The sequence below is a fragment of the Lagopus leucura genome, unplaced genomic scaffold (genome assembly GCF_019238085.1).
Source record: "Lagopus leucura isolate 7727_CA_CO unplaced genomic scaffold, USGS_WTPT01 Super-Scaffold_100004, whole genome shotgun sequence".
NCBI lineage: Eukaryota > Metazoa > Chordata > Aves > Galliformes > Phasianidae > Lagopus > Lagopus leucura.
The window spans coordinates 42,988,535-43,003,992 of NW_024962264.1; the positions used below are offsets into that span (position 1 = coordinate 42,988,535).

Below are 15,458 nucleotides of genomic sequence, written 5' to 3' on the forward strand. Positions count from 1 at the left end.
GATAATCCTGCCCATAAAGCACTCTAACAAGAGCTCAGGCTTTATGGATGAACTTGGCACAGCAAAACTAGAGAAACTTCACACAACTTATTTTTCTGAAGCTGCAACAGGCTGCTAGAAACTCAAAGCTGATCAAATAGCAAACGTTGAAATGCCATTTTAGTGAAGCTGCTCTTATGCTTGCAGCACTCATAAAAACTTTTATTCGTGCCACTTTTTGTTGACAAAGTAGACTGTGGGTCTTTTAACAAAATTGCTTTATTCCCACAGAGTTTATGTTTTTCATTAAAAAAAAAAAGAGATAATAATTTTCAAAAATGCTCTTCTAATTTTCTCAATTTCCTGGGCAATCTGTGTTAGCTATCTCTGCTTGAACAGATATATTGGTCCAGATGATCTCCAAAGGTGTCTTCCAACCTTAACTATTCTGTGATTCCATGAACTTCTACTCATAAATGGTTTAAATTTTTATATGCTTCTCTTCTGCTAGGAAAGGTGTTTTTGTGTGTGTGGGTTTTTTTGTTTGTTTGTTTTGTTTTGTTTTGTTTTGTTTTTTAATTTGCTATTTGTTTCAAATAGATCAGACACACTCAGAGGTCATTGGAATGCTTTTCCTGCAATCAGAAATGCTCCATTAAGTCATTTGTCACAGTGGAGATAATAGTAATCTCACTTAAGATCTTTCATCCTTATTCTGTCTTGTAACAAGCGGTGCTATTTAATTAGCATTTGAGGATTAAATTTTGAAATGTAATATTTAAATGCATTTAAATGACTTCATGGTCTAAGAAAGCAAACTCAGATGTTATATTAATATTAGTTAATGGCTTTTCATTTATGGATTGATGTAACGTAGCATAATCTTTTGATAAGAGTTGTTCCTCTAGAATTACTCCTCTATGAATTTAGTTCCTCTAAGGACCTTGATTAGAGTCTGTTTGATATGCAGTAAGAATAAAAATGGTCAAAATATTGTTCAAACATTGAACTTTCACAAAATAGCTTAATGCAATTACTTCTCTATTTGTAAAAGGAAACATTTTATTGTATGAGGGGTGCTCCAAAAGTAATGCCTCCTTTTTATAATTTTGGGCCATGAAATCAGAGGCAAATGTTGGTGATATGGCAGTAGAGGTTGAACCTTTACACCAATATTTTGTTGCCATGTGACAGATGGCAGCAGAGGGGCAGTCTGAGAAAATGGTGCCTGGCATGTAAAAGCATATGAAGCAAAAGGTGTGTCACTGAATTCCTTCAGGTGGAAATAATGGCACCCACTGACATTCATTCATGCTTCCTGAACAACTGTGAAGGCCAAACAGTGAATGTGAGCACAGTGAGGCCATGAGTACTGATGTGAAAGACAAGACATCTTTTAGTTGACCATGCACAGCTGTCACACCACAAAATGAAGAGCATTTTGATCAGTTCATCCAAACAAATTGGCAGTCAAAAATACACGTCAAAATTTGATCAAAGGTGACTAGGAAAAAAAAATAAGCTAATGCAATGATTTTCTTATTTTGTTGTCCAGTTTGTAAAAGAGCTCAGGAATTTTTGTTTACTGGGGGAAAAATAGTATTTACTACAGGAAAGAGAAGAAGAAGCAGATAATTGATGTCTTATCCCAGTCTCCAATGTTACTGGAAGACTGTCTCCAGAAGATTACTGTAGATCTGTAAAGATGCATACTCTGAATGTCACAAACTGAAGTACACAAAATGACTGAGAATTTCAGAGGCATGTAGTGAATTTTTAGGTGTTTTAGAAAGTAAAAGCATTTTCTATCTGAAAATATAATTAATTTAATATGTTTTGCTTTGTCACATGACTTCAACGTAACAGATTTTTATATACAAAGTACAGTATGGCTTACTGTTCAATTATCTGCACTTCTCTGTCACTGTGAGGTGACTTATCTCCGTTTCATTGCAGAATAAGAAATTCTGAATTATGCTGCCTTTACCACACATACATTTGCATTACTTTCAGGTGTGAAATTTCTTTTTGCAGCTATTCACTGTTGTTGCAACTTCGATTTATGGAAGCAGAAAAACACATATTAAAATACATTAAATTCCTATTGAGTACAATGAAGACAATCTTTCATGACTGAGGTTCTTTATCATTAATTAATATTGGATTACATATATCTGATATTGGAAACCTTTTTGTATGTTTTTGTTGTGTAAGTTTGAGATTTCAAAAGGCAGTGAGTTTTGAGGAAGCTCTTTCATGTATAACAACTTGTTCAGATAAACATTCTGACTGCCAAGTCTCTTGCTTTCTCTGAGAAAACGTTACTCCCACTTTATGCAAGATTTTTTTCCAGTAAATGGGATGTTTTACTGATATCTACAAAACTGAAGAATTGGGAGCCTGAAATGTAATATTTACCATTTTATAGGAGAAAACAACTGCTGTTTTCCCAAATTGATTTCCACTTTAGAAAATACATATTTCATATCTTGCATTGCGTGTGTTTGTCATTGACAGTGAAGTTCATCTGCCATACCTGACCCCACATGACCATCTGTCTGTTTTGGCTGGGCAATGATGCCTGTAGGCACAGAGCTGACCTTGGCCACTGGCATGCTATGACCAAGGTCACTAATCCAGCTGGAAGGCTTGCAGGAGTCATTCTACCTCGTGGAAAAAATTTGATGAATCCTTCCCCAGGAGCCGTCCTGCCAGACCAAAGAATTGGTGAGACTGCACCACCAGTAAATGAGGGGAACTCCTCTGAATGTCTCTGACTGCCTCCGAAAAGTGATAGATAAAAACAGAAATCTGTTTTGCTTTTTTTAAAATTTTTTAAATTTTTTTTAATTTTTTTTTACAGTGATAATTTTTAGTTGTTCATTTGAATACATCTAAAATACATTATTCATAACAAAGCCTTCCAGGGTATGGGATCTATAGAAATAGCTTAATTTAGTCAGTAAAATATACAGTATTAATGTGAATTGAATTTCTGAAGGAGAACTAATAAATGTTCTTTAAACGTTTTTCTATTCAAGTATGTAGAGACAATTGTGCTTGGGCTGAGCTAAAGCCCCAGCCAAATATTCACTCAGACTTCTTCTGTTCTTGCTGTTTTGAACAAAAAAATATAATTCTATTAAATCATTAAAAAAATAAAGCTTTTTATGTCATATATCTATTGTATAGGAACTGTTGAGTCACAGCCTGAACCACTGATTGATCACCTGTGGAAAGGATTGAGTCAGCCATGGGAGCACAGGTGAAGACAGTTCACCTGTGTGACTGCAAAGGGTGGAGCCCCTATGCTAGACCCCATTTAAAGGCTGACTGCCACTAGGAAAGAATCTCTTTCTGGAGATTTCTTTTCTGTGGAGTGTTTCCTATGAACCTAGATCTTTGGCTATAGGTGAGTATTCCTTTCCTGTTTATTTCTTTTCCTACTTTCACTATGATAATCATTCCAACTGTAATATCTACTAAAAGTCCTTTTTAACAAATGCTGCCTATAAGTGAGGTACAAATGGAGGCAATTATTTTACCATACTTATTTGTGAATGCAGTTTTAGAACGATGTGTCTTGGAACAGTTGTATCTTTTGAATCTCTGTGTGACTTTATAATCATTTCTGTATCTTGAATCCTTAATGTCTTTATAGGGGTTCTTTAGAACAGGACCCTTTTATGAAAAAATCGCCCTCATGATCTCCTCACTGATTTCTTCAGAACTATTTAATATCACTTTAAAAAAAAAAAACAAACAAACAAAAAAAAACCCTGGAGGATCTTATTTCAGAACAGGGTCCATCTATTCCTCTAGAATTCTTTGTTATTTTGGCCCATTTTCTCCCCATGTGAGTTAATTCCTCACCAGAATGGAAGTTTTCTGTATTCTGGCAGTTCCACTCAGAGATAAAGACAAAGGCAATTAAACAACTTCTGACTAAAGGAGGACTTTAACACAGGGAGAAGAAAATTCTAGTGGATACAGTGAAACACTGTAGAATATCTGTAGAATAATCTGTAGAATGCCCCTAACAGAAGGAAATTGAAAGTCTGTATCTCCTAGAGAGCTTAGTTGCTGCTGGACCTTCTATAAGAATTGGTACTGCTTTTTAAAGTCTTTAAATTCTTGCTGTTTTAATTATTTTGGCAGTTGGAAGAATTTTTTTTTTTTCAAAATTCAATTAGCTCTTCCATATGTCCAGATAAAGAAATGTTGTAAGTAGTGAGTTGCATTCTGAACTTCTCTAGTCAGAACTTAGGCAAAATACACTTTATCTGCCAAAACAGAAGGAACAGTAGAATTCCCCCTCATCTCTACTTTTTTTTAGACTCAGAGATATTCAGGAAGGATTACAGGTATTTGCAATCATCATAATTTACTACTTTTCTTATTTTTACTCTTCAAACCATGACATTATTGCAGTCATTTGACAAGGAAACAAAATAATCTTTTTCTGTTGTTCTTAAACTTATTTTTTTAAAGTTGTTTTTAAATTTTCTTAAAGAAAGAAGAAAATAAACACTAGATCCTCTAGATTGTTTATACCAAACATAACTTTTATAGAACTGAGGAAGAGTTACAGGGTGGAATGGTGAATGTTAAATCTGCAGTACGTCTAAGTTAAGGATAATGCTGGAGCAGGTTGTCATCGTACTGAGATCAATCTGTGGCCTTATTTCCCTGTCTGTATCATTGCTCTTAGAAAGCTCTGCAAATCTCTTTGTGCCCTTCCCTTGAGAGCAGAACAATCTCCTTCCTTCTCCTGCATGAGCTGGGGTCCTGTGGGCAGCTTCTCATGGCAGCACAGAGGTGTTGGGGAAAATGGCCTCAGTGAGCCACCCACACTGTGCTTCTCCACCTCAAGGACTATTGATGTGAAGGGGGGGAACTTTTCCCACATGAGATTAAGTAAAGTTTTGAATGCAACAAAGAAACTCAGCATCTTGTTTGAATGGAGCTTTGTCAGGTCTGGATATCCAAAGATGTGGCTGTGTAGGATGATATGGGGAAGTAGAGGGATTTTTATAGACCTCTTTGATGTAATACTGAGTACATTATTGAACCTGAAGTAATTAAAAAATGTCATAGTGTAGACTTTAATTATTTTTGAGTTCAAAAACATTCAGGCTTTTTTTCCTACTGAAAAAGCTTGCTGTATCACACTGCAGTTTTGTAATTTTATTTTAAACAATCTTTTCAATACAGCTATTGCTATTTTTTTTTTTTTTTACTTTAAGAAAAATGTTTTGGAAAAAGAAAAATGCTGAATAACATACTGTAGTGATCCTTTTTTTCTCCTAACAAAGTGAATGGAGACAGCAGTAAAGGTGAGTTTTATTCTCATTCTGGACAGAATTCATACAGTAATGAAGGCAACGTTCACAGGGATGACTTTACAAGGGGAGGGCCTATTTAACAGACATTGTCTCCTATGGGAGGGATAAAGCAAAGACAGATGGCAGATGGGAATTTTTTAAAGTGCTGAAGTGGCATCAGCTAGTTAGAAGGTATCCTAACCTCTGGGACATATTGTGCTACTGTCCTTTGTGGAGTATGATCTCTGGAGTAAAATTTTCCTGTGGGGGAAAAACACTGAGGCATACCACAACACCAGTATCCCTTGCAGTGGAAAATATTTAGATCTGCATTTCTGAACTAGATCTAATAGCAGCGGTGTACCTGTATGCTTAATAAACCATATTTCAGTCTGATAGCATTTGCTTTTACTTATATGAAATATTTCCTCCTTTTTCTCCTTGGCTCAAGTTTTTCCAGAGGCCCCTTTTGCAGTAATGTAGGTAGAGATATTTATCTGCTCAGAAGTCCAGAGTCTGTCTGAACTCTGGAAAGAGAAGGGCTAAAGGGAATGAAGAGCTGAAGAGCTGTGAAGGAAGTTAAGAGAGCTGAATTTGCATTCCTTCTTTTTTTTCGAGCATAAAGTTAGAAAAGGATATCCTCAATCTGTTTAGTTCTCGGATATTGCACATCTGATGTTTTTTCTCCTGAACCAGCAAACTTATCTTCTACCTAATGAGCAACTGCCTCCTGCATGCCCTTATAGCAGCAACTGTCCTCTTGACTTTCTGAAACTTCAGAGGAATGAAGCAGGTGGAGCTCTAGGTACTTCCCTGACCATGGCTGTTAGGTGTATGCAGTGTCCATGTTTAAAGGCAAGAGTTCTTCACAGCTGAAAGAGCCCAAGAGTCAACAGTTAGCTTGGAGCAGAGAGTTCATCGGTCCTTCATCTTAAATGGTTTATAAGTATACACTATAGTATAACAAATCTGTGAGAAAGCCCTTTAAGTAGCTGACAAAATAGTTACTTTCTGTTCATGAGCTTATAGGGAACTTTCTTTTTCTGTGGTGCTGAGGATCATTACAACGGAACAGATCACATATTCCATCTGAGATGGCCTCACAGCCATTTTTTTCAGCTGTTTTCCAGTTCACATGCGCTATGCATGTCTATAAAGCAGGAATGCCTCAAGGTGTAAGCCCTGCTAGTGTCAGTGAATCTTCATCAGCAAGAGTTTGGTTAAGCTGCTTTTACAGCTTAGATGGCTTCAACAAGCACCTGAGAATGAAGACATTCTCATTTCTCCATTGCTCTTGAAATCAAAGTAATGCCTTTTGTTTTTAAAAGGAAAACAAAAAAGCAAAAATACTTGATAATATTGACTCCCTTGTTGGCAGTCTCTGTGGATGATTGAAAAGACTCCAAGCCTCAGCTAGTCTAATTAAAGCATTACCTCCTTCCACAGGTCTTGCATTGTATACTGAAGCAGGCTTTCTCCAATGGGGGTGATCTCTCTCAGGTAGCCCTGAGACTAGCTGAATTACAGATGGGTTTAATAAGATGGGAATAATTACTGAATTTGCTTACTGCAGTTGTCACTTCAAAGTCTTTCACGGCATTCAGTGCGTGTGCCAAAACCTCAATTTTTTTCTTTCAAAATATGTTTCAAATTAAATAATATATGTTAACTCTAAGTTCTATTTAGAACTTAGATACAAATTATGTATTTCAACCACCTCAAAATTTTTTGTGGTTTTTTTTTTTTTTTTTAGTATCCCAAATATCATTTCACTGTTTTCTTCTGAAGTGTGTAGTAGGCTTATATCTTCTGGAACATTATTCTGCCTAAAGAGTAAATTTTCAAAATTCATGTATACCAGATACAGTATAGAAGCAAAAGGCCACAAGTTTCTGCTGAGAGTTTTTTTTTTTTTTTTTCATAAATTTGGAAACCCTAGAGAGTAGAAATGTCTATGTCATCAGATGATATATTCAGATGCCACGTAGTTTCTTTCAATTATACTTGTGTTAAACCACTTCTTTTCTGTTTGGCTGAAATATAAAGAAAAGCAATCCGTCTTGAAATGAAGTCCTCAAGAGATTGAGAACTGCCATTTCCCTCAGTAATTTATGCTGAGGGCTGATAGCTCTACTAGTGGCATATCTGTGCCTTTATTTTTAATATCTAGATATTTTAAAAGATTTTTCTCTACTAAAATATCAATTTCCTATAAATAAGAGTTGCTGTTATATTTTTCCTGGAGGTGTTTCAATTTTTCAATGAAATAATCTCAGTCTTTTTTTTTTTTTAATGATCTAAGTAAACTTGCCTTGTTAATTATTTACTCTCCTTGCATTCATTTTGATTTTGGGGGTATTCTGTAATCTCTCTTCAGTCTGTCAATGTTTGTTTTGATGTGTGGACTTCAGAATGAGGTATGCTACTCCATGTTTTTTTTCCACATTTGTTTTACAGGTACATAATATCTACTTTCTTGAAAACCATTTGCTGCTCACAACAACTTTTCTGGGTGTGTTGGTTTGTCAGTCTTTCTGGAAATTGTACCACTTCTGTATAAATGACTTGCTTTAGGCATTACAAAGTTGAATGTACTGGTATTTGCTGCAAGCAACTAATCCAAAAATTGTGCTTTCTGTGGACAGAATCTAGCATGCCCAGGGACATCTATTGACTTTAATGAGGCTTTATACAAGACCAAATATCTTCCCATGTGGAAATCCATGAATCAAATTTAAAACTATTCAGGACTAGTAATAGAAAAGAATGAGAGTAAGGAAAGTTGACTATGCTGATAAAGTTCTCTGATAGGCAGCATTATGGTTCTTCAATTTTTAAGATTAATGTTTCTTTTGTTTTCTTTCTGTGTTTTTTCTTTTCTTTTTTTTGTGTCCGACTAGTAAACAAATGTCTGTCAAGCTTCTGTAAGAAAAGATGCAATAGAACTGGAGGACAAATTCTGTAACAATTATAGTTATGATACGTGCCCCATTGATTTCACTTATTTTGAAAAATGTATGTCAACTAAAGCTAAGGATTTAATAGTAACACTGCATTTTCATTTGAAATCTTCCATTTTCATTGGAAACTTTATTTGAAAGTAGAAATCAATTTGAATTCAACTACTCCTCTCACCTTCAATTTCCTGGGAAAGGAGAACTTAGAAAAATAATGTGAGGTTGTGTGTAAAATTTAAATCAATTTTCTAAACTTTTCAGATCATTTAAATCTTTATTTATATTTTTATAATTATTTTTATAACTTTTAAGGTTTTCATAACTGAACAAAATTATTCTGATACTGACTTTAAGCTGTTAGGTTTCAGCAATATATGGTTCAGACAATTGAAAGATAGTAAGCAAAACAGCAAAACTCTTTTTTTACTTTTTTGTGACTATCATTTATTTTGCTTCAGACAACAGGAATGCTGTATGTACAGAAGCAAGCCGGAAAAAAATGAAATAGGAAATTGCATTTCCTTCACCACAAGATTTAAGAAGTTGGTAAGATTCACTAATGGAAAAAGTGAAAATTACTTTAACTTTTTTAGCTTTAAATAAAGCTGTTTCTCTGGAGTACCTCTGAGGAATAGTTTCTCTTTCTGAAGCTGCAGTTCATGTCTGCTACGGACTCCATTCCCTACTGCCCATGACAAAATGAAGCAAGTATTGAAACATCTTGCCAGTCTGTATTTTTATTGCCCTCTTAAAGAAGAGAGGCAATGCTATTATCACACTACTGAAAGTAGGAACAAGTTGGTTGTGATTCTTACAGTTAAAATTCACTCATTTGCCAAAATCCTTAGCTTCAAAATATGTTCACTGAACCCGTGGTCTGCAATGAAAAGTACATTTCTTTTCCTTTGATTTAGGAGATCCCAGGAGATTTAGAAATTCTCATTTATGGTATTCAAAGTTGTTAACCCAAACAGTAACTTTACTGATAAGCTTATCTACTGAATGAGGCCTATTGTTTTCAGGAACTGATCATTAGAGACGACACTGCTAAATTCATAATGGGACATCATAAAAGTACAACTGCAATGCATTAGAAGTTGTTGTAAATGCAGAAGTACATCAAATTAAGATGGATATGGAATTAAGTGGAAAAATTAAGTTTTTCATTAGTATCACTAGTGATGCACATTAAGAATCTGGGATCACCTTGGTAGCATTGCAGAATCATAGAGTCAAAGAGGTTGCAAGGGACCTCCTGAGACCCTGCTGCCAAAGCAGGTTCCCTACATCAAGTCGCACAAGTAGGTATCCAGGAGGGTCTTGAATATCTCTAGAGAAGAAGACTCTGTAACACATTACCACAACATATGGATATGGTGTATGTAACTAAATCAAACCAATTTTAAAATCCTCAAGAAGACAGAATTTGTAACAGTATCTTGTACTGAAGCTTAAGTTTAATTTTATAAACATGTTTATATATTAGTGAAGAGTCTAAATTTGTCTCCAAAACTGTCAGTTTTCTTCTGTGCTGCTTCTGCATACACTTACGAGTTTTCTGGTCAGTATGCATGCGGGACAGCTCGCATGACTGGAATGTTGTCATGGAGGGCTATGTGCTTTTTAAGAAAGATCGGCTGGTGAGGCAGGGTGGTGGAGTTGCTCTTTATGTAAGAGAGCAGCTAGAATGTGTTGAACTCCACTTGGGGGAGAGTGGTGTAGCAGTGGAGAGCTTGGGGGTAAGAATCAAGGGGTGGGCTGGTATGGCTATGATTCTGTGATTCTGTGATGTGTTTGCTGAAGGCTAGGTGCTTAAGAGATTGGACATACAAGAAACAGAATGATTGTTCAGAGATTTTCGTATCTTGTTCTAGCAACAGCCACTGATAGGTGCTTCATATTTACTTAATGGTGTGATAATATCATGCAGATATGATTGTCCTTATGCTACACATCCCTGACTGAGGAATACTGACTCATCGCAATTGCTAATACTTAAGCTATAATGGGAGCTGCTGGTTAGTGTTAAATCCTTTTTTGTGAGTCTTTCAGAGTTAGTCCAGTTTTAGGAAGAAATGCCTGCACTGATTTCAAATTAGTTGCATCAAAGGCACAGAGGTGCAAAAGCCAGATTTCACTTGGAGAACTGGTGATGATCCTAGCGTGTGACTTCTAGCGTCATTTGAATTTACCTCTTGATTGTGTCAACAGAAATGTATCATCAATCTTCTAAAATCAAGAATATATGTACAAAACTGACTAGGTACTTTTCTATCTTTAACATCCTTAAGAACATATGATATAAAGTTGGAAAATCAAAAGTTATATATTAATGTACCTATGTAAAAAATAGATTATAAATTCAAACTTGACTGTAGACAGCTGGTACTTCCCTTTGATAGAGTTGTTGTTAGTGGAAATAACTGTTGTAAGTGTTTGAATTTTCTTGATAAGCAGTACAGGAATTGTGGAAAGCTGAAAAAGGCACACAGTAAGAACTAGATGAAAACCTAACTAGACTTCAGTAAGAAAAAGTGAATGTTTTTCAGCGATTTGGTTATGTTTCTATTTCCCACTGAAAGCAAACAAATAGTTTCCATGTTTTAGTAGAACACAATTCAAATTCTTGTTCAAGTTGTACTGAATGTGGACAAACCTGCTTATTGTTAAGCAATGTTCCTAATGAATGGCATTCTATGTCAATATCTGTACACTGCACCTACAGACACAGCCTCAGTTAACTTTTAATTGCTTTGTTACCAGGCAAAGCGTAAGAGGTTGATGTTCAGATTCAGTAAAATAAAGTCAAGTTCAAGTGGATTGGAAGGCAAGGGAAATGCTAGTCCACTTCTCTAGGTGTACTTATTTTCCTTCTGGCAGATGTTCATCTGGCCTATTGCTGGAAATCTGTAAAGATGAAGACTTTCAAACAATTTATGCTCTGCCTTGCTATTTTTCTCTTCCTGTATGTGGTCTGCCCTGAAATCTTGCTGCAGTATACTTCTTTTTCTATCTTGGAAAGGAGAAAATAGTATTTTCTTTTCTCTTTGAGATCTACTGCATACTTTGAAGCCATTGATCTACCTTTTCTCTCAAAGCCAGACAGGCTATATCCAGTCTAGCTCTCTTCTGAGTTATGATGTCTGATGGCTCTTGTTGCTCTCTTCTGAACTTCACTGAAGAGATGCATATTTTTTTCTGAGGTGACAGCTCAAAACATGGGAAAGGCTCTTTGAGTTCTAAATGGTGAGAGAGAGGATTTCCCACATCCTTTGGGTTATTCTTGAAGTTTGTTGGTATTGAAATTCTGAGCATGTCCTGAAGCTTATGTAATACCCTAAATCTGCTCAAACGCTACCCAAAAATTGTTCCATTCTGTATTTCTGCAATTAAACTCCGAAGAGTAGTCATTTCAAATGGTATTAATGACCTTTTTCATGGTTTTAATGACCTTTTTTTCCTCTTTAGTGAGGAATAACCAAAATGATTGACAGTGCCTGATCCTTATGATAATTAAGTTGATTTGACATGCTTTGTTCACTTATATCCTTGTGATTCCCCCACATTCTTAAAATGTGGTGGGGTTTTTTGTGTTTGTTTGTTTTGTTTTTGTGTTTGTTTTTTTTTCCCAATCTGGATAATCCTGTCTTATTTTGCTAGATGTGTTATCCACTTGTTCATAAATGTTTTCTGGTTTGACTGTTCTGGATTCCCACTAGCATATATTTTTTTTATTTCCTTTTCATTATTAAACATATGCTTTAAAATTCCCTCCTCATTTCATTTATTTTTTTCTTTTAATTCTCAATATGGGAAGAACACTTCTATTTTCTCCTGTCCTTCTTAAAGAAACTATCCTTTCATCTTACATACTATTGTACGTACATTTTGGAATGCCATTTAAATAATGTTATTTTTGGAAAATAAACTCTCCTGTTTTTATTCCTAGTAATTCTTACATCCAAGAAATTCAGCAACTGATGATTTTTATCCTGCTTGTCTGTCCTCTGACCTGACTCATTAATAAATTACTGCAAAAATAATGAAAGTAGCAATGTTATCATAGTGTAATTAAACTATCGTATTTACCAAAGGACTGCAAGAAAACAATGCACAAGCATGTCAGTGGTAATATATACTGAGACAATCTGGCATATCAAGGACATGTCAGCTTTATTGAGCATGTCTTATATCCACTTCTTTAGGATTTAAAAATGAAAGTACACTTTCTTTTAGTGAGGAAAAGTCCAAATGGAGGGAAACCTTGGTATATGGCATTGCTGAAGTTCTACTTGTCTGCTGTAAGCACTGAGTAACACTTCAGAGAACCAGTTTGTAAACTCCAGAAGAAAGGTAGTAAGCATTTACTAATTAATCTAGACACTGCTTTTTTTTTTTTTCCCATTTTGAAAAAGATAGCTTTGAATCATCGCCCTCAGATTATTTGACATCAGATAATGTTGTTCTTCTGTAAGGAAATGCATATATTTTTATAAAAAGAATTAATTTTCTGTTTATGACACTGTGTGATGAATTCTTTAGAACTTTTTCTATTGGAATACTTTCTCAGGATTGGCTTTTCCTCGCTATCTTGCACAGTTTTTCTGCGCTTTCATAACTGCTCTTTTTCAGGTCCTTCCCTCTTCACAAATCAATTATATATATTTAGGGTGGTCAGTGAGGTTTAGAAATCAAGTCCTCCAGTTTTGGTTAAGATTTCCAAACCAAGCTAAATTTCATTTTCTATTGCTTTTGTGTAATTATATCTCCTATTTGTGGCAACAGTTTTAGGGTCAACCTGAAAAATTAACCCTTTTCTGAGCATTGTAGATGAAAATAGGAGATATGCTTATATGTTAATTAGATACATGAAAATGTTGTTATATGTATGTTTTAAAACATAGAAGATTTGATAAGAGATCCTGCATAAGGCCTTCTTTGTCAGTGGAGAAAGAGAAGACAAATGTGTAGAAGGTGACCTAGAGATAATGAGAGTTCAAGGACACAAAGATAGGTTATTTGTCAGATAATAAATTGTACAGGTGTCTCAGTATATTTATTAGTTGTTCAAATCAACTATAGAATATTTTGCAAGGCAAGGCAAAGCTTCCTTGATGAAATAAAAACTGTGCAGGATAAAAATTGATTTACTGTAGCATCAACACTTGAGCAGAATGTTCAGAAAAGGATCTAGATCAACTGTTTTATAATAAATAATGCAGCTAATCTGTATTGGCTTTTGATTTCGGGGGAATATCCATATTGGTAATTGCTTTTAAAAATCCATTAAATAAATGAAAAAATAACCAATATTCAATATTTTGTACTCTTATTAATTTTACGGATGTGTGAAATTAATTTCAAATGAACTTCAGTTTTTATTTCTCCTTCTCATGGCTTTTAACATATTGGAGTACATCTGTATGAATCCAGTGCTTGCTTGTATGTATTTTGCTCCATGTTTAGGAGAGTACAGATACAGCTGAAATGAATTTAAAAGTTGCTTTTATTTTCAACAAAATAGACAACGTTTTCATGTTGTTGTAATTGAGCTTGGGACTCAAAATATGGATTTGCAGATCCTTGTTCTGCTGTTAGGTGACTGGGTAGCAGTAGCAGAGGTTGACTTATTTACATGTAAGTTTCCCAGGGAAGTTGATGGAAAACTGACCGCAGATGAAGGGCTGTCAGTAGTTCTAAATGCATTTACATGATTCACAGTAAAAAGCTTCCAATACTGCAAAGATTTATATTTGTGTTTAGCATGCTTTTTTTTAGCTTGCCACAGGTGCTGATGGATTATTCCCTAATGGTGAAAAGAAGTTGTATCAGCTGTATATGAAAAATGAACTCGTCTAAGGAAGGAAAAAGGGAAGATATTTTGAAGACTGGAAGAGAATAGGAGGTTATGTTCATTAGCAATGTAAAAACAGCCTCTATCTATGTACGATGAATTAGAATGCCCCTCATTCAGATCAGTTCTTATAAAAATGATGGTTCAGGTCACTACTAAACTGAAGCACATTAACTTGATACATTGATTTCAATGCAGCTATGGTGATGCAGAGCTGGCAGAAAATTGGCTTGCCTCTGTGATATCAGGAGTCAGAGCCTAGAGCCAAATCAGCATTTAATCAGCTAGATTATAACTTCTGTGGAACTTTGATAGCTCAGCTCTTTATACTGATCCACCAAATCAGTCTGCTTAGATTCCTGTCATCCCAGTAGGCTTACTTGTGGCCACTGATATTAAATAGCTCCCTAAACTGTGTATGTATGTAGACACTATTGTTTAAGACAAATGTAGCAACTTATTTTTTTTCTTACCTAGAGCCATGAAATCATGTTGGAAATGTAACTAGAGAGATTTTGATGAGAAGCAGTTAATTTATGTGAAACAACCAATATGCCTCACAGATTAAAAAACCACGAAAATAAAGATTTCCTTCCAAAAAGGTTCTTTAATCCAAAATTAAAATGGAAAAAATGCTCATTTGTGCCAGCAGGGTGTTTGGCTCCTTCTAAAGAAACTTACAATGACCCATTTTTTTTGTTCTAATAGATTTCATTTATACCTTAGGGGGATGTTGGACATCATTGTTTTCCTTGAAACTCCAGTCAAAAAATATTAAAGGAAGTTCAAAAATAATGCCCTTAGCAGGCAATTAAAAGAAACACAGACAATGCTTTACTAAGGTACATGTCCTTCCTCAGAAATAAGAAGGACAAGTTCTTAACAGTCTGAAGAATTCCTTGATTGTTATAACCTGAAATAAAAAGCTGAGAAGCCTCTGTCACACTCACAATTATACAACTGTTGGGGTGAGTGGAAGGGGAAGAGTATTTCTGTATGCTAGTTAGAAAATGATAAAAACAAAGTATCAAGGGGGTAATTTCTTTACCTGTTGCCTTTTGATTCTCTTTGCATTTCTTTCTGTAAAGTGCTGTTGTGACGACTGACTCACAGTGTTTTAGCAATTGTTCAGCTCTTTTCCCTAGAGTTTTGAAGTCTCATTTTCTCCACTTTCTATGTATAGCATTGCCTATCAGTCTTCTAAATCAAAAAAGGCTATATTGCTCCTATTTTCTCTGTTGCAATATTTTCTTGATCTGTGATTTGACTGCTTCTAGCTCCTTCTGTTTAGTCAATTCCTTCTTTATAAAGAACGTTGACTATTATATTTAATTTTTGCCTCCT

At 35.1% G+C, this 15,458-nt stretch overlaps 1 long non-coding RNA gene across 1 annotated transcript; it reads left to right on the plus strand.

Annotated features, from left to right (window-relative positions):
• Window positions 1-3,343: 3,343 nt before the first annotated feature.
• LOC122179587 lies at window positions 3,344-12,519 on the plus strand. The gene is made up of 3 exons (XR_006178758.1): window positions 3,344-3,391; window positions 8,719-8,806; window positions 12,497-12,519. It is a non-coding gene; the product is annotated as an uncharacterized LOC122179587 (long non-coding RNA).
• The last annotated feature ends 2,939 nt before the right edge of the window (window positions 12,520-15,458 follow it).